The sequence below is a fragment of the Erinaceus europaeus genome, chromosome 23, assembly GCF_950295315.1.
Source record: "Erinaceus europaeus chromosome 23, mEriEur2.1, whole genome shotgun sequence".
NCBI classification, from domain to species: Eukaryota; Metazoa; Chordata; class Mammalia; order Eulipotyphla; family Erinaceidae; genus Erinaceus; species Erinaceus europaeus.
In genome coordinates, this window is record NC_080184.1 from 5,561,296 (window position 1) to 5,584,188 (window position 22,893).

The window sequence follows — 22,893 nt, forward strand, 5'->3', positions numbered from 1 at the left end:
CCTATATTTACTCTTGAGTGGCTGATAACAGTCTGGTAGTTTGCAAGTTGAAGCAACACCTCCAGTCAGTTTTATTAACAAAATGACTGCTGAACAGAAGAGAGGACCTCCTAAGACTCACCAAATGTAACTGTGAGTCTCCACTGCTACTTTCCCTTGGAGGCTGGAGCATCAGATGGAGGCTCTGTGCTGACATAGGGGCAGAAGACTATCCAGGAAACTCAGGAGAAGACCCAGACCCTGGTGGTCTAGAGGTGGGACTGTATAGTGGGAGCCTTTCCACATTGTTTTTCTGATGAACTGGGAGACATGGTGAATAATTGCCTCTAGCACGTTATGATTGGGCCCTCCTCAATCGCTATCGAACAGGCCATGGCCGGTGCACCGCTATGTTCCATCGCTGGGGAGCCAGAGACGACCTGAACTGCCCCTGCGGCTACAGACAGACTATGACCCACATAGTCAACGACTGCCACCTCTCCAGATTCAAAGGAGGCCTCGAAACTTTACATCAGGCTCAACCTGATGCTGTTGACTGGCTATGGAAGAAGGGCAAACGCTAGAAGAAGAAGAATTGCCTCTGAACCTTCTTCACTCTAACTGCTGGCAGAGCAGTTGAATTCAGCCTGGGGCTCTGGATCCTCAGGGCATTGAGAGTCTCTTTCATAACCACTGTGCAATCTCTCCCACACTCTTTTATCTCTTGGTCAGGAAGGAGTAATTATGCTACAGGATCTACTTATAGTTAAGGAGCCTGCAGGGTCCAATCACCGACAGGGAAGATAAAATAACATAAGAGGGTTTTAGTGAATTGAAAAGTACTGAGAGAAGGACCTCAAAATATCATATGACATTTTTTAATTTTTCTTCAAATCATTTTTTTGGGAGATACAATGATTTGCAGTACAGTTAATACTACATATTTTTAAAATTTTATTTAAAAATATATCAATTTTGTGAGACACAAAGAGTGAAAGAGAGACTAGAATGTCACTAAGTTCTGGCCCATTCAATGCCAGGAACCAAACCCAGGTCTTCACACATGAAAGTCCTGTACCCTACCTGCTAAGCCACACCTCCACCCATAAAAATGTATCTACTTGTAGCCCAGAAGGTCGTGCAGTGGACAAAGCACTGGACTCACATGAGGTCCTGAGTTTGATCTGTGCCATCCCAGATGGCAGGGTGATGCTCTGGTACTCTCTCTCCTCCCCTCTCCCATTAAGAAGTAAATCCTTAAAAATATGGAGTTCTGGTGGTGGGAATTGTGTACCCTCTTATCCTATGATCTTGTCAGTGTCTCCATTTTATAAATAAAAACTAAAAAAAAAAAGGATTTATATACTCATGACATTCAAAGAGAGAAGCCAGAGTACTGGTCTGGCATATAGAGTGACAGAGATTGAGTCTAGGAGCTCACACAAGCAAATCCTGTGCTCTACTGCTAAGCCTCTATATTGGCCACTAATAAACATATTATATGTAAATGACATAAATGAGACCAATGCATATACAATGGTTAAACTAAGAAGAAACACTAAAAAAATGAACTAGGACAAAAGGTTAGATAAAAGCCTACAAATGGTTGAAGCACATAAGAATGAGCACAGCCAGCTGAGGCCCTACTCGGGGAATACTGAAATTCCCAAACAGACTTGATGGGCCTAGACCTCAAATAAATCCCTCTCTCCACTGTTACAGGTCATCTCTATCAGGAACAACAAAACAGACCCTGTTGTGGGGCCCCATAGGACCTTGCCCTCAACCTGAATCAACAATGGTAGAGAATGTTCCATCCTCTGAATTCGGAGGATGGACAACATACTCTATGGTACACCTGAGGAAGATAGCTCAATAATGGGGCAGCATGGAATGTTCCTACTCAGGACCACAGAATGTGAGATCAGATCTAGAGGAATAAAGAGGTCACACAGGCTCCTAAGCTAATTATGGGCCCCAGATCAGATAAAATCAATGGGGTTTACAGTAATATTTATACCCCTGTCCAATATTACTGTCTTCCCTGATCCAACTTTCTGGTCCTTTTCCCAGCCATGACATCATCTCCCCAGACAATAATTAGGATCCACCTGCATTTCAGATTCCTGGCTCAGGCAAAATAAACACTAGTATAGCTATAGATCCTTTGAAATATAATTAAAATATGCCTACTAGCTATCTACAAAGTGGAGGACCCCACCCAACTCTTCATCTGCACTATTCCAGCTTTTAGGTCTATGATTGTTCAGCAAGGAAGGAAGGAAGGAAGGAAGGAAGGAAGGAAGGAAGGAAGGAAGGAAGAAAGAAAGAAAGAAAGAAAGAAAGAAAGAAGAGAGATAATAAGAGAACCAGGGGCCATGTACTGGTACACATGGTACAATGAGCAAGGACCCAGTTCAGCCCTGGTCCCCACCTGTAGGGGGAAAGCCTTTGAGAGTGGTGATGCAATGCTACAGGTTTCTCTCTGTATCTCTCCCTCTTATCTACTCCTTCTGTCTCAATTTTGGTTGTCTCTATTCAATAAATATTAAATTAAAAAAAAAAACCAAAATAATAGAGGACTACAACAGATTAAGAAATGTTAAATGTTGATTCCTAAGAGGAGTAAACAAACAAAAAAAATCAATAAACCTTATCCAAACTCACAAAAGAGAAAAGGGAGAGGACTCACATAGGATTGTAAATGAAACAGCAGATATCACAGGAGAAAACACAGAAACACAACAAATCATGAGAGGCTTCGATCAACAACTATATGTCACCAAATGAGAGAACATGGAAGAAATAGACAAGTTCTAGATATCTAAAAAATTTCAAAATTAAACAAAGAAGAATAGAAAATATCAATAGACCCATCATAACCAACAAAATTGAAACAGTTACCAAAAACCTTCCCAAGAATGAAAGTCCTGGACCAGATGCTTTTACAAATGTATTCTACAAAGCCTTCAAGGAAGAGTTTATTTATGTACTTAAAAAAATATCTTTAAAGGGGCCAGGCGGTGGCACACCTGGTTAAGTGCTCACTTTACAGTGCACAAGGTCCCAGGTTCAAGCCCCTGGTCCCCACCTGCAGGGAGAGAGCTTCATGAGTGGTGAAACAGAGCTACAGGTGTCTCTCTGTCTCCCTACCTTTCTATCTTCCCCATCCCTCTCAATTTCTCTCTGTCTCTATCCAATAATAAACCAATAAAACACTTAAAAAATAAAAAACTTCCAAAAGATTGAGAACACAGGACTACTCCCTTCCAGTTTATTTTTTATGTTTATTTATTTATTTATTCCTTTTTGTTGCCCTTGTTGGTTTATTGTTGTTATTGATGTTGTCATTGTTGGACAGGACAGAGAGAAATGGAGAGAGGAGGAGTAAGAACAGAAAGGGGAGAGACAGACAGACACCTACAGACCTGCTTCATCACCTGTGAAGTGACTCCCCTGTAGGTGGGGAGCCAAGGCAAGAAATGGCATCCTAAGGCTGGTCCTTAGGATTGGGCAGTAGTATAGCTACTTTGCACCACATGTGCTTGCTTGAGTAGCTATGCTACTGCCAAACTCCCCAGTTTCTTTTTTTAAAAAAAAATTTATTTCTTAACCTTGTTGTTTTATTGTCACTGTTGGATAGGAGAGAGAAATGGAGAGGGGAGGGGAACAGAAAGGGGGAGAGAAAGATAGACACCTGTAGACTTGGTGCACTGCTTGTGAAGTGACTCCCCTGTAGGTAGGGAGCCAGGGACTCAAGTTAGGATCCTTATGGCAGTTGTACTTTGTGGCACCTAAGCTTAACCCACTGCACTACTAGTAGATTCTCTTCCTTCCAGTTTCTATGAAGCTACACCACCCTGATAACAAATCATTCCAAACCAATAAACAAACAAATAAACAAAAATCTATAGACCAGGAGTCGGGCGGTAGCACGGCAGGTTAAGTGCATGTGGCGCAAAGCACAAGAACCTGCGTAAGGATGCCAGTTCAAGCCCCTGCCCCTGCCCCTGCCCCTGCCCCTGCCTCTCCTCTCCCGGATCAACTAGGAATACCAAAGAAGATCACCTGGGACCGAACAAGACAGGACTAGAACGACTACAGGAACCCACCAAAGCACCGGTGAGTGCAGACACCGTGGCTGGTGACAGAGAGGAGCCTAGGGAGAGATTAAGTGGCTAGTAACAGTCCAGCGATTTATCATTTGAGACACCACCTCCAGTCTGTTCCACCAACAAGGGGACAGCTGAAGGGAGGAGAGGACTCCCCGGAGACTCCCCAAAGTGCAACCCTGAGTCTCCACTGCTACTGCCGTCAGAATCTGGAGCAGCAGCAGGGAGGGACACCAGGGGACAGACATCTAACCAGGAAACTCAGGAGAAGACCTATACCTCTGTGGCATAGCTGTGGGGCTGTGAAAGTCTCTTTGCATAACCACTGGACTATCTCTGACACACCCTGCTTTATCTCTTGGTCAGGAGTCAGTGATTAAGTTAAGAAGGAGGATGAATTAGAGTCAGTGATTAAGTTAAGGGAGGATGAATTAGAGACAACTAAAAAAAGAAGTAAGATATCTCAAAAAGAGATTAAGAGATATTGAAAATAGGGGAGTCGGGTGGTAGCGCAGCGGGTTAAGCGCAGGTGGCGCCAAACTCAAGGACTGGCAAAAGGATCCAGCTTTGAGCCCCTGGCTCCCCACCTGCAGGGGAGTCGCTTCACAGGCGGCGAAGCAGGTCTGCAGGTGTCTGTCTTCCCCTCCTCTCTCCATTTCTTTCTGTCCTATCCAACAACAATGACATCGATAATAACTACAACAATAAAACAACAAGTGCAACAAAAGGGGAATAAATAAATAAATAAAATTTAAAAAAAAATTTAAAAAAAGATATTGAAAATAACAACAGAGACATATGGGATGACTTCAAAATAAATAATTAAAATTTCTTTTTTCTTTCTTTCCTTTTGTTACCTTTGTTGCTTTAATGTTGTAGTTATTACTGATGTTGTTGCTAGCTGTTGTTGGATAGGACAGAGAGAAATGGAGAGAGGAAGGGAAGACAGAGGGGGAGAGAAAGACAGACACTGGCATAACGCCCCTATAGAGTAAAAAAATAAAAAATGAACATTTACCTCATTAAAAAAAAAAAGGGGTGATGTGCAGGAGTAGATAGCATAAGGGTTATGCAATGAGAATCTCCTTATTGAAGCTCCAGAATCCCAGGTTCAATCCCCTGCAGCATCATAAACCAGAACTGAATATTGCACTGATAAATAAAAAATAAAAATATTTAAAAACTTTAGTTATGTAGTCTTGATAACCCAACCCAACATCCCTGGAGAACTAGATATAAACAACAACAACAAAAAAATTAACTGGGATGTGGTGATATTAAATTGAAACAGTGATATAAAGATGTTGAATTTCATTTTTTCCCCCCTCCAGGTTTATTGCTGGGTTCGGGGCCTGCACCATGAATCCACCGCTCCTGGAGGCCATTTTTCCCCCTTTTGTTGCCCTTGTTGTTGTAGCCTCGTTGTGCTTATTATTATTATTATTACCATTGTTGATGTTGTTCGTTGTTGGTTAGGACAGAGAGAAATGGAGAGAGGAGGGGAAGACAGAAAGGAGAGAAAGACAGACACCTGCAGACCTGCTTCACCGCCTGTGAAGCAACTCCTTGCAGGTGGGGAGCCAGGGCTCAAACCGAGATCCTTAGGCTGGTCCTTGAGCTTTGTGTCACATGCACTTAACCCACTTCGCCACCGCCCGACCACCTGAATTTATTTCTATGGGACATTTATGTGATTCTCTGCTCTGTGGCCTCTCAGAATTCAATACAAAGGATGAAGCAGTAAATCTGGGATGCTAAAATATATTTAGAAGTGAATTAGAGTAAAATACAAAAGGGATCTGGACAGTAGCAAGTGGTTAAGCACAGATGGCGCAATGGGCAAGACAGGTATAAGGATGTTCGAGGTATAAGGTGGTTCAAGCCCCCCGGCTCCCCACCAGCAGAGGTGTCATTTCATAGGTGGTGAAGCAGGTCAGCAGGTGTCTATCTTTCTCTCCCCCTCTCTGTCTTCCTCTCCTGTCTCCATTTCTCTCTGTCCTATCCAACATCAATAACAACAATAAAACAACAAAGGCAACAAAAGGGAATAAATAAATAAAAAGAATAAAGTATGAAAGTAAATTTAAACATACAATGAAGAGATATTTGGTAAAAATAAAAATGTATATATATTTTTAATTTAATTTTTTTTTTTTAAGTGGGCTGGGAGGCAGAGGTAGATAGTATAATGGTTATGCAAAGAGACTCTCATGCCTAAGCTCCAAAGTCCCAGGTTCAATCCCCTGCAACACCATAAAGCAGACCTGAGCAGTGCTCTGGTTAAAAAAAAAAAAAAAAAGTGGGCTCGGTGGTGGCATACCTGGTAGAGTACACGTTACAATGCGAAGAACACAGGTTCAATTCCCTGGTCCCTACCTGGAAGGAAAGCTTTGTGAGTGGTGATGTAGGTATGCAGGTGTTTCTCCATTTCCCTCCCTCTCTCTCTCTCCTCCTCCTTCCCTCTGGATTTCTGGCTGTCACTATCCAATAAATAAATAAAGAAAATTTTAAAAATTGTCATTGAGAATTACTAAACTCAGTGCCTGTATAATGATTCCACTGCTATAGACAGAATTTTTTTCCTTTTCTTTTATTGGATTTAATTAGAGAGAGAAAATGGGAGAGGAGGGGTAGGTAAGTAGGAAGAAAAAAGAGAGACCTGTGGTATTGCTTTGCCACTAAAGAAGCTCCCCCTGCAGCTGGGAACAAGGAGTTTAACAAAGGCCCTTCCCCAACTAGCCTTGTGAACTCAACTAGGTGTGATAATGTCTGGAGCTCTAAAAGATTTAAGAAGGGGCTGGGTGGTGGCACACCTGGTTGAGGGTACATGTTACAATGCTCAAGGACCCAGGTTCCAGCCCCCAGTCCCAACCTGCAGGGGGAAAGCTTTGCAAGTGTTGAAGCAGGGCTGCAGGTATCTCTCTCTCTCTCTCTCTCTCCCTCTGTGTCCCCCCTTCCTCTTGACTTCTGGCTTTCTCTATCCAATAAGTAAATAAAGTAATGAAGAAAAATTTTTAAAGAGATTTAAGTATATTGTATTACTTGGTATTCTTTCAAAGATGTCCCTGAACTGAGTGACTTGATCTCAGTCTCTGATGTTGTGCCCTCCATTTAGGGGCACATTGGGAGTTGGGTGGTAGCGCAGCAAGTTAAATGCACCTGGCGCTAAGTGCAAGGACCAGTGTGAGGGTCTGGGTTCGAGCCCCCGGCTCCCCACCTGCAGGAGAGTTGCTTCACAGGCGGTGAAGCTGTTCTGCAGGTGTCTGTCTTTCTCTCTCTCTCTCTCTCTCTCTGGCTTCCCCTCCTTTCTCCATTTCTCTGTCCTATCTAACACCGACATCAACAACAATAACTACCACAACAATGGCAACAAAAGGGGCAAATTTAAAAAATTCAAGGAAAGAAATAATGCACTTTATACTCTGATCTTTCTCTTTGCCATGAAGTAGATCGACAAGAACACCTATTTGATCCAAAATTGACACTGGCTTTCACTATGTATAATTTCTGTAACAGACATCATAATTCTTTAGTGAACATCATACTAGGGCTCATGGGGGTGGAGGAGAGGAGTCAGACTGTCCTAATTGTAACAGCCAGGGACACAGTTAATAAAAGAGAGGGAGGGGGAGTAGGGTGGTGGCACAGCGGGTAAAGCACACATGGTGCAAAGCGCAAGGACCGTCATAAGGATCCCGGTTCAAGCCCCTGGCTCCCCACCTGCAGGGGATTCATTTCACAGGCAGTGAAGCAGGTCTGCAGGTGTCTGTCTCTCCCCCGGTCTTCCCTTCCTCTCTCCACTTCTCTCTGTGCTGTCCACCAACAATGACATCAATAACCACAACAATGTTAAACAAGGGCAACAAAAGGAAAAAGAAGAAAAAAAAGAGAGAGAGGGAGGACAGAGAAGGGGCATATTCTGCTGCCGTTATTTCAGGAATTACACCAGATTTTTTAGAAGATACTGGACCACTTATGGAACTTTACAAAATCCCACAGGTAAAAGAATTATGTATCTGGATAAGGAAAACTGGATACTCATCACTTTTTAAAAAATATTTATTTTCCCTTTTCTTACCCTTGTTATTGTTGTTGTAGTTATTATTGTTGTTATTGATGTCGTGGTTAGGACAGAGAGAAATGTTGAGAGAAGGGGAAGACAGAGAGAGGGAGAGAAAGATAGACACCTGCAGACCTGCTTTACCGCCTTTAAAGTAACTCCCCTGCAGGTGGGGTGCTGGGGACTCCAACCAGGATCCTTCCGCAGGTCTTTGCGCTTAACCCGTTGTGTTACTGCAGACCCATCACTTCTTCTTCTTCTTTTTTTTTTGTATATATTTATTTATTTCCTTTTGTTGCCCTTCTTGTTTCATTGTTGTAGTTATTTTTGTTGTTATTGATGTCATCATTGTTGGATAGCACAGAGAAATGGAGAGAGGAGGGGATGACAGAAAGGAGGAGAGAAAGACAGATACCTGCAGACCTGCTTCACCGCTTGTGAATCCACTCCCCTGCAGGTGGGGAGCCGGAGGCTCAAACCAGGATCCTTACTCCCATCCTTAAGCTTTGGGCCACATGCACATAACCCGACGTGCTACCATCCGACTCCCTACTTATCATTTTTGGCTATGATCAAGTGTAGATAAGTGAATATTCCCCCAAGACTTTCCTGATCATTCTGGTCAGAGACAACTGATGAATATGGATGAGAGTAGCTCTTCAAGAATTATCAAAAGACCCTTCAACAGTTAAGTTTCTTCTTAAATCTATTTCTTCATTTTATAAGAAGGAAAGCACAGACTGCTTCTCAGCTCGGCATAGGCAGTGCCAAAGATCAAACTTGGTATTTTAAGAATGGTAAGGGGGTATCCACAACTGAGATATCTGAAGGTCTCTCTTTCCCTTCCTCTCTACCTCCTTCTTTCTGAATGTCTCTCTGTCTCTACCCAACAATAAAATATTAAAAAGAAAAAAGAGAAATTGAGTCTCCTCTCCTGGCAAAATGGGTCTTAATCTTACATCACATGTGGATCAGGAGAGGCATCTAAAATGTTTTACTTTTTTGTTTGTTTGTTTGTTTAACCAGAGCACTGCTCAGTTCTGGCTTATTGTGATGTGGGGGATGGAACATGGAACTTTGGAGTCTCAGGCATGAGAGTCACTTTGCTTAACCATTATTCTATTTACCCCCACGCCCCCCTTTTTTTTTTTAACCAGTAAAATGGTTTAGTTTTAAAATAGGTGAAATTAAGGGCCGGATTTTGGTACAACTGGTTGAGTGCACATGTTACAGTGCACAAGGGCCCAGGTTCAAGCCCCCAGTCCCTGCCTGCAGGGGGAATGCTTTGCAGGTGGTGTAGCAGTGCTGCAGGTGTCTCTCTTGGCTCTCTCTCTCTCTCTCTCTCATCCCTTTCCCTCTTAATTTCTGGCTGTCTCTATACAGTAAATAAAGATAATTTTTTTAAATTTATTTATTTATTCCTTTTGTTGCCCTTGTTGTTTTGTTGTTGTAGTTATTATTGATGTCATTGTTGTTGGATAGGACAGAGAGAAATGGAGAGAGGAAGGGAAGACAGAGAGGGGGAGAGAAAGACAGACACCTGCAGACCTGCTTCACCGCCTGTGAAGTGACACCCCTGCAGGTGGGGAGCCGGGGGCTCGAACCGGGATCCTTCCACTGGTCCTTGTGCTTAGCGCCACCTGTACTTAACCCGCTGCGCTACCGCCCGACTCCCAAAGATAATTTTTTTAAAAAAAATAGGTGAAATCACAGATGAGCCAGACAAATCAGAAGCAGTAAATGAACACTTACAATTTGAAATGCATCTTATTGAAAAGAAAATGGAGACACACTTTATGAACTGGGACAAGTCACTTACTTGAAGAGCCACCAATTCCTCCACCTTCTCTGACTTCCTTTTCAGGCTACAAGATGAACTGTAGTCACAGCAGGTTTGACCCCTGGCTCCCCACCTGCAGGGGTGTCGCTTCAGAGGTGGTGAAGCAGGTCTCTCCCCCTCCCTGTCTTCCCCTCCTCTCTCCACTTCTCTCTGTCCGATCCAACAACGACGATATCAATAATGACTACAACAATAAAACAGCAAGGGCAATAAAAGGGCATAAATAAGTATTTTTTTTTTAAAGTCTCCGCCAGGAGTATCTCTGCATAACAGCTGGCTACCTACCTCCGCCCTAGAACACTTTCTATCTATTGAAACCCCTGACACTAAGAAGGCAGAACAATCACAGCTGCAATGGACTCAATTGGAAGCTGCAAGGTGCTGACAAACAAGCTGTTTCCTGAATCTGTCCTTGTCTGGGGAAGGAAGTCCTTCCTTGCTCTTCCAACCTGGGTTAAGAACCTGGGTCCAGATCCCGCGACCCTCAGTAGAGAAAGGGACTGGACCCTGGAACTCTGCACCCATCCACAGGGAGAGGAGGAGGAGGAGAAGAAAAGGTAAATGAATGGTGATCCCATGCCCTGACCAAAGAGCACTCTGTGTTCCGTAGCTCCCACTCACCGGTCAAAAAAAGGGAAACAAAACATTATCAAAGCAGGTCAAGGGGAATCCAGATGATAGACTAATGCGGAGGAGGAGCCCAGACACGCGGCTGCATCCCGGAATATTGCAGCAAGTCTCCAGCAACCCCTCCCAATCTCAGCCCCCATGAGCCACACTCACATATCCCATGCAGTGCAGAACTTGCTGAAGACTCTTCCCCAAAGTCGAAATCAGCAGCAGATGAGAGCCACACTGAGACAAAAGTACAGAAAAGCCAGGGGAGCCACAAGCACCAGAAGGAGCGCCAGTGTCTCACTTCCTGGAGTGTCTTTCAACTTGCAGCACCGCCCACCTGCCGCCCAGATTGGTCTATGATCGCTGCCTAAGAATCTAATAGGATGAATACCTTGTCACACAGATAACTACACTTCTGATTGGACAATTCTCAGAACCAATCAAAACCAAAGTTTGCGAAGTGACAGGAATGCTGCCCTATCAACTTCTACAGAGGGTGTGCCCGCCGGCTGAAAAACTAAAGCGAGAAATGGCAGGTGGACGTCTTCCTCCACTAGCACAAGAGAAGCTTCAGCTGTTAAAAACACTCCCACCAGCTTCCTCATCCAGTTGGCTGACTCCTGCTCGCTCTGTTCCCTGCTGCTTGGCCATGGGAGGGGCAGCGCTGTGACCCCGCACCCTGGGCACTTGGAGCTGCGGGCTGTGCAGCGTGTAACCCGCACTCTGCAGCCTGCTCACAGCCTGGCTCCTGGAGCGCTGCGGCCTCTGCTGCCCTGCGGGCTGCATGCCGGCACCGTGTGCATGCTGAGCCCTGCTCTGCTCTGCTCTCTGTAGGTGACTTCACAGGCAAACATGAATGGATAATAATAGTAAATGGAACTGGAACTGTGGGTATCAGCAGTGTTGTCAGGAAGCTTTGGGGGATGTGGTTTAATGCAGGCTACCTGAGGCTGGGACAGAATGGAACACAGAGGTGAGGTTGGTGCTTTGAAAAGTGGACAGGCTGCCACTGAACTAGACTCAGAGCTAATGGAGGGACGCCTACATGGAAGACCACAAGAAACCCAGTCATGTTTCAGGGAGATGAGAATATTGGGAGAAAGTACTGACAGAAAGGGAGAGAAAGTATAATCCATGTAGACATGTATATTCTGAGAAAGAGAGAAAGCTGAAGTTCCAAGAATCCTCACTTTCTAATCTTCATAGTTCCTTCAGAGGAATGGCTGGACCCTTAGGGGATGTGCTTCAGTGTTAGTGTACAGGTGTTCACATCTGTATTTTTTAAAATATTTATTTGTAGCCCTTGCTGTTTTTTATTGTTGTTGTTGCTGATGTCATCGTTGTTGGATAGGACAGAGAGAAATGCAGAGAGGAGGGGAAGACAGAGAGGGGAAGAGAAAGACACCTGCAGACCTACTTCACTGCCTGTGAAGAGACTCCCCAGCAGGTGGGGAGCCCGGGCTCAAACTGGGATCCTTATGCCAGTCCTTGTCACATTCACTTAACCCGCTGTGCTACCACCAGACTTTTAGAATTAGAGTTTTTCTGTTAATTCATTTATTAAGCAATAGAGAATATGGCAAGATCGAATGTGTTAAATTAAAAGATTTGATTTGTATGAGTTGCTAAGATTAAGGGAATTAACTTTTCTAAAATAAATTTTATTTATAAAATGGAAACCAGGCCCAGACCACAGGGTAAGAGTGGTGCAATTCCAAACAATCCCCACCACTAGAACTCCGTATCCCATCGCCTCCCTTGAAAGCTTTCCTATTCTTTATCCCTCTGGGAGCATGGACCCAGGATCATTATGAGGTGTAGACAGGGGAACATCTGGCTTCTGTAATTGCTTTCCGGTGAACATAAGTGTTGGCAGGTCAATTCATATTCACAGCATGCCTCTCTCCCTAGTGGAGCAGGGCTCTGGGGCAGAGGAGCTCCAGGACATATTGCTGGGGTCAACTGCCTAGAGAAGTCCATTTGCAACCTGGTGGCTGCAAAAGAGTTAAGATATGATACAGAGCAAATTGATGACTAATAGTGAACCTAAAGGCAAAAATATAGCGGATGAAGATTTGGGGTCTCAATTTTGGAGAAAGACTGTACATCTATTTTAGGTATATTCCAAGGGGCTCTTAACTTTACTAGTTTTTGCTTGAGCCTGCCATTGGATATGCAGGTGGACCCAAATTATGGGAAGAGAGCATAAATAGTGTAAACTGTAAAACCCCTTGATTTGACCTGGGGCCGATAGTCAGCACAGGGACCTATGTAACCTCTGCATCCCTGTAGGTCTGAGCTCGCATTCTGTGGTCACAAGTAGGAACATTCCAGGACCAATTTCAGGACTCATCTTCCTCATGTAGTAGGTAGAGTATGTTATCCAACTTCCCTTCAGAGAACGGAACAGTCTCTGCCATTGTTGATCTGCATTGAGGACAAGATCCTCTAGGGCCTCACAAAAGAGTCCATTATGTTGTTCCTGATGGAGATGACCAGTGACAGTGGAGAGAGGGATCTATTAGAAGTCTAGGTCCATCACGTCTGTGTGGGCCTCCCAGGAGTCCCCAACTAGGGCGCCAGGTCATGGGGTGGGTTGATAGTGACTAAATAGTCATCATTAAAGTATGCCAGCTTTTTCCCTTTTTCAGCTTTTGTAGACCTTACTTTGTCTGGCAAGGTTAGCTTTGGAGTACTTGAGGGAAGTGTAATAGGAAGTTGGTGAGGAGGGCATCTAGGTCTAAGTAGAAACTATTTCCTTAGGGTTTTTTTTTTAATATTTATTTATTTATTCCATTTTGTTGCTGTTGTTGTTTTTTACTGCTGTAGTTATTATTGTTGTTCTTATTGATGTCATTGTTGGATAGGACAGAGAGAAATGGAGAGAGGAGGGGAAGACAGAGAGTGGGAGAGAAAGACAGACACCTGCAGACCTGCTTCACCGCCTGTGAAGCGACTCCCCTGCAGGTGGGGAGCCGGGGGCTCGAACCGGGATCCTTATGCAGGTCCTTGGGCTTTGCACCACATGTGCTTAACCCGCTGCGCTACCGCCCGACTTCCCTTCCTTAGGTATTTTAAGCTGTCTTTTTAGGTCTTTCTACTTGCTTACTGCATTTATTGACTCACTACAAAGCACTGTGTACTTTTGCTCTAAGGTATATATTTTTCCCTAACTGATGGATACATGTGTACATATGCCCTATCTCATGGGACCTGGTTTATATCTACGTTTTGAAGCTTTGTTAGGAAGTACACCACTCAAAATGAAATTAAGGAGTCCTTTAAGCTAGGAAAGGTCCCACCAAAGTAATGAAGCTGAAGGGTTGGCATTCCACGCTGACATTGTCCTACTGAGGAGAACATGGTGAATAATTGCCTCAGAAACTACAGCCTCGGAAGTCGGGCTGTAGCGCAGCGGGTTAAGCGCAGGTGGCGCTAAGCTCAAGGACCAGCGTCAGGATCCCGGTTCAAGCCCCCGGCTCCCCACCTGCAGGCAGGTCCCTTCACAGGTGGTGAAGCAGGTCTGCAGGTATCTGTCTTTCTCTCCCCCTCTGTCTTCCCCTCCTCTCTCCATTTCTCTCTGTCCTATCCAACAACAACGACATCAATAATAACTACAACAATAAAACAACAAGGGCAACAAAAGGGAATAAATAAATAAATAAATAAAATACAATTAAAAAAAAAACGAAACTACAGGCTCTGAACGAGACTTGTGTAGACACTCACAGGGCCCAGCAGTGCTGTCCAGTATGGCAGAGAAGCTGAATTGAGCCTGGAGCTTTGGATCCTTGGGGTTGAGAGTCTCTTTGCATAACCACTGTACTGTCTTCCTCCACCATGATTTGTCTCTTGGTCAGGAGCAAGTGATTCAGCTAAGAAGCCTACTTATGGTTCAAGAGCCGAGAGGCTCCCATAGCCTACAGGGAAGGAAAAGAACAAAAGAGGCTTCAGAGCCACAGTGCTCCAACTCAGGGATTGGAATAATATTGAACCAACTGTTAATTTCCACAACTATGAACTCTTTCAGTACCTTACTGAGACACAAGTCATTCCAGGCAAGAGTGCTCAGTCATTTCAAAAGTACTGAGAGAGGGACCGCATAACATACTATACAGAATGGTTAAACCAACAAGAAGAAATATTGGAGAAATGAACCAGGACAAGAGTCCAGCTAAAAGCCACCAAAAGGGTGAAGCACAAAATTATGAGGTCAACATCCAAACACTAGCTAAGGAAATAGTCACAGGTGTAAGAAAAGAATTTGAAAGACTTTTCATCAGAAATGCAGAAAAAACAAATGTGGCTCTGGAAGAAAACAGTAATTATCTCAAGGTTATTAGGGAGCTGAAAGCTGAAATAGCTGAGCTAAGAACACAACTAGCTGAACAAGCTAAAACAGGATCAGAACAGGCTAACAAAACAGATGAACTCCAGAAAACACTAGAGGGCAGAGAGAATAGAATCAATGAGGCTGAAGACAGAATTAGCAAGATCAAGGACGAATTAGAGACAACTTAAAAAGAAGAGATCTCAAAAAGAGATTAAGAGATACTGAAAACAACAAGAGACCTATGAGATGACTTCAAAAGAAATAATATACTTATTATTGGCTTACCAGAGGCAGAAAGAGAGGGAGGGGAAGAAACCATTCTTCAGGACATAATAGCTGAGACTTCTCGAATCTAGACAACATCAAAGAAATCAAGGTTCAAGAAGCCCAGAGGGTCCCCAACAGAATTAAACCAGACTTAAAGACACCAAGACACACCATATTGAGAATGGAAAAGAATAAGGATACAGAAAGGATCCTAAAGGCTGCCAGAGAAAAACAAAGAGTCACCTACAGAGGAAAACCCATTAATATTAGCAGCAGACTTCTCTACACAAACAGTAAAGGGCAGAAGAGAATGGCAAGATATCTACTGAGTGCTCAATGAGAAAGGCTTTCAACCAAGACTACTGTATCCTGCTAGACTGTCATTCAGACTAATTGGAGGCATGAAAACCTTCTCAGACAAGGAACACTTGAAAGAATCAACTATCACCAAGCCTGTGCTGCAAGAACTTCTGAAAGTTCTCCTATAAAGTCAGACTACCATAAATATGCTATATATCAGAACACTAAAAATCTACAAGAATGGCATTAAAATATCTTCAATTTATAATATCAATAAATGTCACTGGCCTGAATTTTCTTATTTAAAGGCACAGAGTAGTAAGATGGATCAGAAAACACAACCCAACAATATGCTGTCCAGAGGAAACACTCCTAACTCAGCAAGACAAACAGACTCTGTTGGTATGCTTCTAAATTCTGCTTCTTGACCCTTCTGTTGCATTGCTTGATGTTGTAGTCTATTTACATAATCATTATTTTCATTGGATTAATCCCCACTGGTTCATGCACTATTTTCTTTCTCCCCACCCCCTGTCCTACATTCTTCCTCTTCCTGACATTTCCGCCTCAGGAGACATAAAAGACAGGGCTTTCGAATGAAGAACGTTTAGAAGAGATTAGATTGTTGAACTGCATCCCCTCCTGTCAATAAGGATTGAATGCGTTCCCAGCTCAGCCATGAGTCCCTGGATGTCTCCCATCTGTGAAGCTAGCTCGGCCTGCCAAGACTCAAAGTGATAGGCTGGAAAACAACCATACAAGCCAATGGCCCACACAAAAGGGTGGGAACAGCTATTCTTATATCTGACACCATAGACTTTATATTATATTTAAAATGATAGGAATGGACATAACTTAATGCTTAGAGAATCAGTCAGCCAAGAGGATGTAACAATTATTAACATCTAACTAAAGTTAGGGCAGAATTAAATATCACTGAAAATAAGAAAACCAATGGTCCAAGAGGTGGTGCAGTGGATGAAGTGATGGGACTCTCAACCATGAATGAGGTCACGAGCTCAATCCATGGCATCTTATGTATCAGAGTGATGTCTGGTTCTTTCTCTCTCTCCTCCTATCTTTCTCATAAATAAATAAATTCTTAAAAAAAAGAAAATAAAACCATACAAAAGATCAACGAAAGTAAATGTTGGTTCATCAAAAGAATGAACAAAATCAACAAATCTATAGCCACACTCACAAAAAAAAGGGGGGGGAATGGCCCAAATAAACAAGATAGTAAATAAAGAGGGAGCACAACAGACACTGCAGAAACTTAACATATCATGTGAGGCTTCTATTGAACTACTCTAAGTCATCAAGCTACAGAACCTGGAAGAAATGTACAATTTCATAGATACCTAAAAACTTCCAAAATTAAATATGAGAAACTAGATACGATGAATAGGCATACCACCACCAATGAAATTGAAATAGTTGGCAAAATCCTTCCCAAGAATAAAATCCTGGACAAGATGGTTTTCCAAATGAATTCTACAAAACCTTCAAAGAAGAACTAATACCTCTACTTTCAAAAGTCTTGCAAAAGATTGAAGACACAGGAATACTCACTTCCAGCTTCTATGAAGCCAACAGCACTCTGATACCGGATACTGCAGTCTATTAAAAACATTGTTTCATCATGAACAAGTGGGGTTTATCCCAGGCATGCAAGGTTGGCTTAATACATGTAAATCAATTAATGTGATACACCACGTCAATAAAAGCAAGTCAAAAAAACACATGGTCATATCAATAGATGCAAAGAAAGCCTTTGACAAAATACAACATTCCTTTATGATCAAAACACTGCAAAAAATATGAATAAATGGGAAATTCCTGAAGGTAGTGGAGTCTATATGTAGCAAAACTACTGTCCACATCATACTCAATGGTGAAAAACTGGAAGCATTGTCCCTCAGATCATGTACTAGACAAGGCTACCCACTATCACCATTACTATTCAACATAGTGCTGGAAGTTCTTGCCATAGCAAGCAGGCAGGAGCAAGAAATGGGATATAGATTGGAAGAGAAGAAGTCAAACTCTCCCTATTTACAGATGACATAATAGTATGCATAGACAAACTTAAGGAATCCAGAAAGAAGCTTTTGGAAATCATCAGAGAACACAGTGAGGGACCAGGATACAAAATTAACATTCAAGGACTTCCAAAGGCGGAGCTATTAGCAGCAGATCGCTTTCTCTCCTCTTCTCTCCTCTCCTCTCCTCTCCTCTCCTGGATCAACTAGAAATACCAAAGGAGACCACCCGGGACCGAAACAAGAAAGGACTAGAATGACCATAGGAACCCAGTAAATCACCGGTGAGTACAAACAATGTGGCTGGTGACAGAGAGGAGAGAGGAGCCTAAGGAGATATTAAGTGACTGCTAACAGTTCAGCAGTTTATCAGTGGAGACACCACCTCCAGTCTGCTCCAACAATAAGGGGACAGCTTAAGGGAGGAGAGGACTCCCCAGAGACTCACCAAGTGCAACTCTGAGTCTCCATTGCTACTACCCTCAGAATCTAGAACAGCAACAGGGAGGGACACCAGGGGACAGAGATTTAACTGGGAAACTCAGAAGACCTATACCTCAGTGGCATAGCTGAGGGGCTGTGAAACTCTCTTTGCATAACCACTGGATTATCTCTGCCACACCCTGCTTTATCTCTTGGTCAGGAGTCAGTGATTAAGTTAAGAAGCCTATTTATAGTTTAAAAGCCCTCAGGCTCCCATAGCTTACAGGGAAGAAAAAAAAAAAGAGGCTTTTAAACCACTGAGCTCCAACGCAGGGATTAAAACAACTGTTAACTTCCACCACTGTGAACCCTTTAATTAACTTACTTAGACACAACTCAATCCAGGCAATAGTGATCAATAATTTGAAAAGTACTCATAAAGGGAACTCATAACATAATATATAAAATGGCTAAAACAACAAGAAAAAATATTGGAGACTCGAACCAGGACAAGAGTCCAGCTAAAAGTCCTCCAGAGGGTGAAGCACAAAATAACGAGTTCAACATCCAAACATTAGCTAAGGAAATAATAACAGGAGTGAGTAAAGAATTTGAAAAAATTGTAATCAGAAATGCAGGAACAACCAATGAGAATATGGAAAAAAATACTAATTATCTCATGGTTATTAGAGAGCTGAAAGCTGAAATCGCTGAGCTAAGAATGCAACTAACTGAACAAGCTAAAACAGTATCAGAGCAAGGCAACAAAATAGATGAACTCCAGAAAACAGTAGAGGGCAGAGAGAATAGAATCTATGAGGCTGAAGACAGAATTAGCAAGATTGAGGATGAATTAGAGACCACTCAAAAAGAAGTAAGAGATCTCAAAAAGAGATTAAGAGATGCTGGAAACAACAACAGAGTCTTATGGGATGACTTCAAAAGAAACAATATATACATTATTGGCATATCAGAGGAAGAAAGAGAAGGAGAGGAAGAAAGCATTTTCCAGGCCATAATAGCTGAAAATTTCTCTAGTCTAGACAACATCAAAGACATAAAGATTCAAGAAGCCCAGAGGGTCCCAAACAGAATTAAACCAGACCTAAAGACACCAAGACATATCATACTTAGAATGGAAAGGAATAAGGATAAAGAAAGGATCCTGAAGGCTGCAAGAGAAAAACAAAGAGTCACCTACAAAGGAAAAGCCATAAGATTAGCAGCAGACTTCTCCATACAAACACTACAGGCCAGAAGAGAATGGCAAGATATCTATCGAGTGCTCAATGAGAAAGGCTTTCAGCCAAGAATCCTATATCCTGCTAGACTGTCAATTCAGACTAGATGGAGGCATCAAAACCTTCTCAGACAAGCAACAGTTGAAGGAATCAACTATCACCAAGCCTGCCCTGAAAGAAGTTCTGAAAGGTCTCCTATAAACAACCAGACCATCACAAATAGGACACATATCAAAACACTCTAAAACTCTACAAGAATGGTGTTAAAATATCTTCAATCATTGATATCAATAAATGTCAATGGCCTGAATTCACCTATTAAAAGACACAGAGTAGGAAGATGGATCAGAAAACACAAGCCAACAATATGCTGTCTACAGGAAACCCACCTAACTCAACAAGACAAACAGACCTAAAGTGAAAGGATGGAAAAGTATCATACAAGCCAATGGCCCACAAAAAAGGGCAGGAACAGCTATTCCCATATCTGACATGATAGACTTTAAAATAGATAAGATTAAAAAACATAGGAATGGACACTACTTAATGCTCAGAAGATCAGTCAATCAAGTGGACTTAACAATTATTAACATCTATGCACCCAAGGAAAAGCCATCTAAATACATCCAACTTCTACTGAAAGAGCTACAGCAATATATTAACAGCAACACAATCATTTTAGGGGACTTCAACACACCACTCTCTCAACTTGACAGATCATCCAGGCAGAAAACCAATAAAGACATAAGGGAGCTAAATGAAGAGATAGATAAACCAGAACTATTGGACATTTTCAGAGTCATTCATCCCAAGAAACTGGAATACACATTTTACTCAAATCCACATGGGTCATTCTCAAGGATAGACCATATGTTAGGCCACAAAGACAGCATCAGCCAATTCAAGAGCACTGAAATCATCCCAAGCATCTTCTCAGACCACAGTGGAATTAAACTAACACTTAACAATCAACAAAAGATTAGTAACAGTCCCAAAATGTGGAAGCTCAACAGTAGACTTCTTAACAACTTCTGGGTCAAAGAGGAAATCAAGGAAGAAATCAAAATGTTTCGAGACATCAATGAAAATGAAGACACAGGCTATCAAAATATTTGGGACACAGCTAAAGCAGTCCTAAGAGGGAAGGTCATAGCTATACAAGCACACATTAGGAAACAAGAAAAGGCACAAATAAACAACCTGATTGCACATCTTAAAGACCTAGAAGAACAACAACAAAGGAACCCTAAAGCAACCAGAAGGACAGAAATCACTAAAGTTAGGGCAGAAATAAATAACATTGAGAATAGGAAAACCATACAAAAGATCAATGAAAGTAAATGTTGGGTCTTCGAAAGAGTAAACAAAATCAACAAACCTTTAGCCAGACTCACAAAACAAAAAAGGGAGAAGACCCAAATAAATCAGATAGTAAATGAAAAAGGAGATATCACAACAGACACCGCAGAAACTCAACATATTATGTGAGGCATCTAAGAACAACTATATGCCACCAAGCTAGAGAACCTGGAAGAAATGGACGATTTCCTAGATAGCTACCAACTTCCAAAACTAAGTAAAGAGGAAGTGGATAACATGAACAGGCCCATCACAGCTAATGAAATTGAAACAGCTATCAAAAACCTCCCCAAAAATAAAAGTCCTGGACCAGATGGTTTTACAAATGAATTCTACAAAACCTTCAAAGAAGAACTAATACCTCTACTTTTAAAAGTCTTCCAGAAGATTGAAGACACTAGAATACTCCTTGCCAGCATCTATGAAGCCAACATCACCTTGATACCAAAAGCAGACAGGGACACAACCAAAAAAGAAAATTACAGACCAATATCTCTGATGAACATAGATGCGAAAATATTGAACAAAATTCTAGCTAACTGGATACAGCAGTATATCAAAAAGATTGTCCATCATGACCAAGTGGGGTTTATCCCAGGCATGCAAGGTTGGTTTAATATACGTAAATCAATCAATGTGATCCACCACATCAACAAAAGCAAGACCAAAAATCACATGGTCATATCAATAGATGCAGAGAAAGCTTTTGACAAAATACAACATCCCTTTATGATCAAAACACTACAAAAAATGGGAATAGATGGAAAATTCCTGAAGATAGTGGAGTCTATATATAGCAAACCTACAGCCAACATCATACTCAGTGGTGAAAAACTGGAAGCATTTCCACTCAGATCAGGTACTAGACAGGGATGACCACTATCACCATTACTATTCAATATAGTGTTGGAAGTTCTTGCCATAGCAATCAGGCAGGAGCAAGGAATTAAAGGGATACAGATTGGAAGAGAAGAAGTCAAACTGTCCTTATTTGCAGATGACATGATAGTATACATGGAAAAACCTAAGGAATCCAGCAAGAAGCTTTTGGAAATCATCAGGCAATACAGTAATGTGCCAGGCTATAAAACTAACATTCAAAAGGCAGTAGCATTCCTCTATGCAAACACTATGCTAGAAGAAATTGAAATCCAGAAATCAATTCCTTTTACTATAGCAACAAAAACAATAAAATATCTAGGAGTAAATCTAACCAAGGAAGTGAAAGACTTGGATACTGAAAATTATGAGTCACTTCTCAAAGAAATTGAAAAAGTGGAAAGATATTCCATGTTCATGGGTTGGTAGAATTAACATCATCAAAATGAATATATTACCCAGAGCCATCTACAAATTTAATGCTTTCCCCATCAAGATCCCAACCACATTTTTTAGGAGAATAGAACAAATGCTACAAATGCTACAAATGTTTATCTGGAACCAGAAAAGACCTAGAATTGCCAACACAATCTTGAGAAAAAAAGAACAGAACTGGAAGCATCACACTCCCAGATATCAAACTGTATTATAGGGCCATTGTCATCAAAACTGCTTGGTACTGGAACATGAATAGACACATTGACCAGTGGAATAGAATTGAGAGTCCAGAAATGAGCCCGCACACCTATGGACATCTAATCTTTGACAAAGGGCCCCAGACTATTACATGGGGAAAGCAGTCTCTTCAACAAATGGTGTTGGAAACAATGGGTTGAAACATGCAGGAGAATGCAACTGAATCACTTTATTTCACCGAATATAAAAGTAAATTCCAAGTGGATCAAGGACTTGGATGTTAGACCACAAACTATGAAATACTTAGAGGAAAATATTGGCAGAACTGTTTTCTGCATAAATTTTAAAGACATTTTCAATGAAATGAATACAATTACAAAGACTAAGGCAAGTATAAACCTATGGGACTACATCAAATTAAAAAGCTTCTTCACAGCAAAAGAAACCACTACCCAAAACCAAGAGACCCCTCACAGAATGGGAGAAGATCTTTACATTTCATACATCAGATAAGAGTTTAATAACCAACATATATACAGAGCTTGCCAGACTCAACAACAAGACAACAAATAACCCCATCCAAAATGGGGGGAGGACTTGGACATAATTCACCACAGAAGAGATCCAAAAGGCCGAGAAACACAAGAAAAAATGCTCCAAGTCTCTGATTGTCAGAGAAATGCAAATAAAGACAACAATGAGATATCACTTCACTCCTGTGAGAATGTCATACATCAGAAAAGGTAACAGCAGCAAATGCTGGAGAGGGTGTGGGGTCAAAGGAACCCTCCTGCACTGCTGGTG

At 42.0% G+C, this 22,893-nt stretch overlaps 2 protein-coding genes across 3 annotated transcripts in view; both read right to left on the minus strand.

The window, feature by feature from the left end:
* Positions 1 to 22,893, minus strand: part of LOC103123672 (zinc finger protein 709-like) — a 418,768-nt gene that overhangs the window by 40,268 nt on the left and 355,607 nt on the right. The window lies entirely within an intron of this gene.
* LOC107523148 (zinc finger protein 14-like) overlaps positions 1 to 22,893 on the minus strand; it is a 156,889-nt gene that overhangs the window by 39,777 nt on the left and 94,219 nt on the right. Inside the window, exon 1 of one of the 2 annotated variants that reach the window (XM_060182115.1) lies at positions 122 to 317. The exons of the other annotated variant lie outside the window; for it this stretch is intronic. The gene's annotated coding sequence lies outside the window, so the exon portion shown is untranslated. Of the gene's footprint in view, positions 1 to 121; positions 318 to 22,893 lie in introns of those variants that run through there. 2 annotated transcript variants of the gene reach the window in all.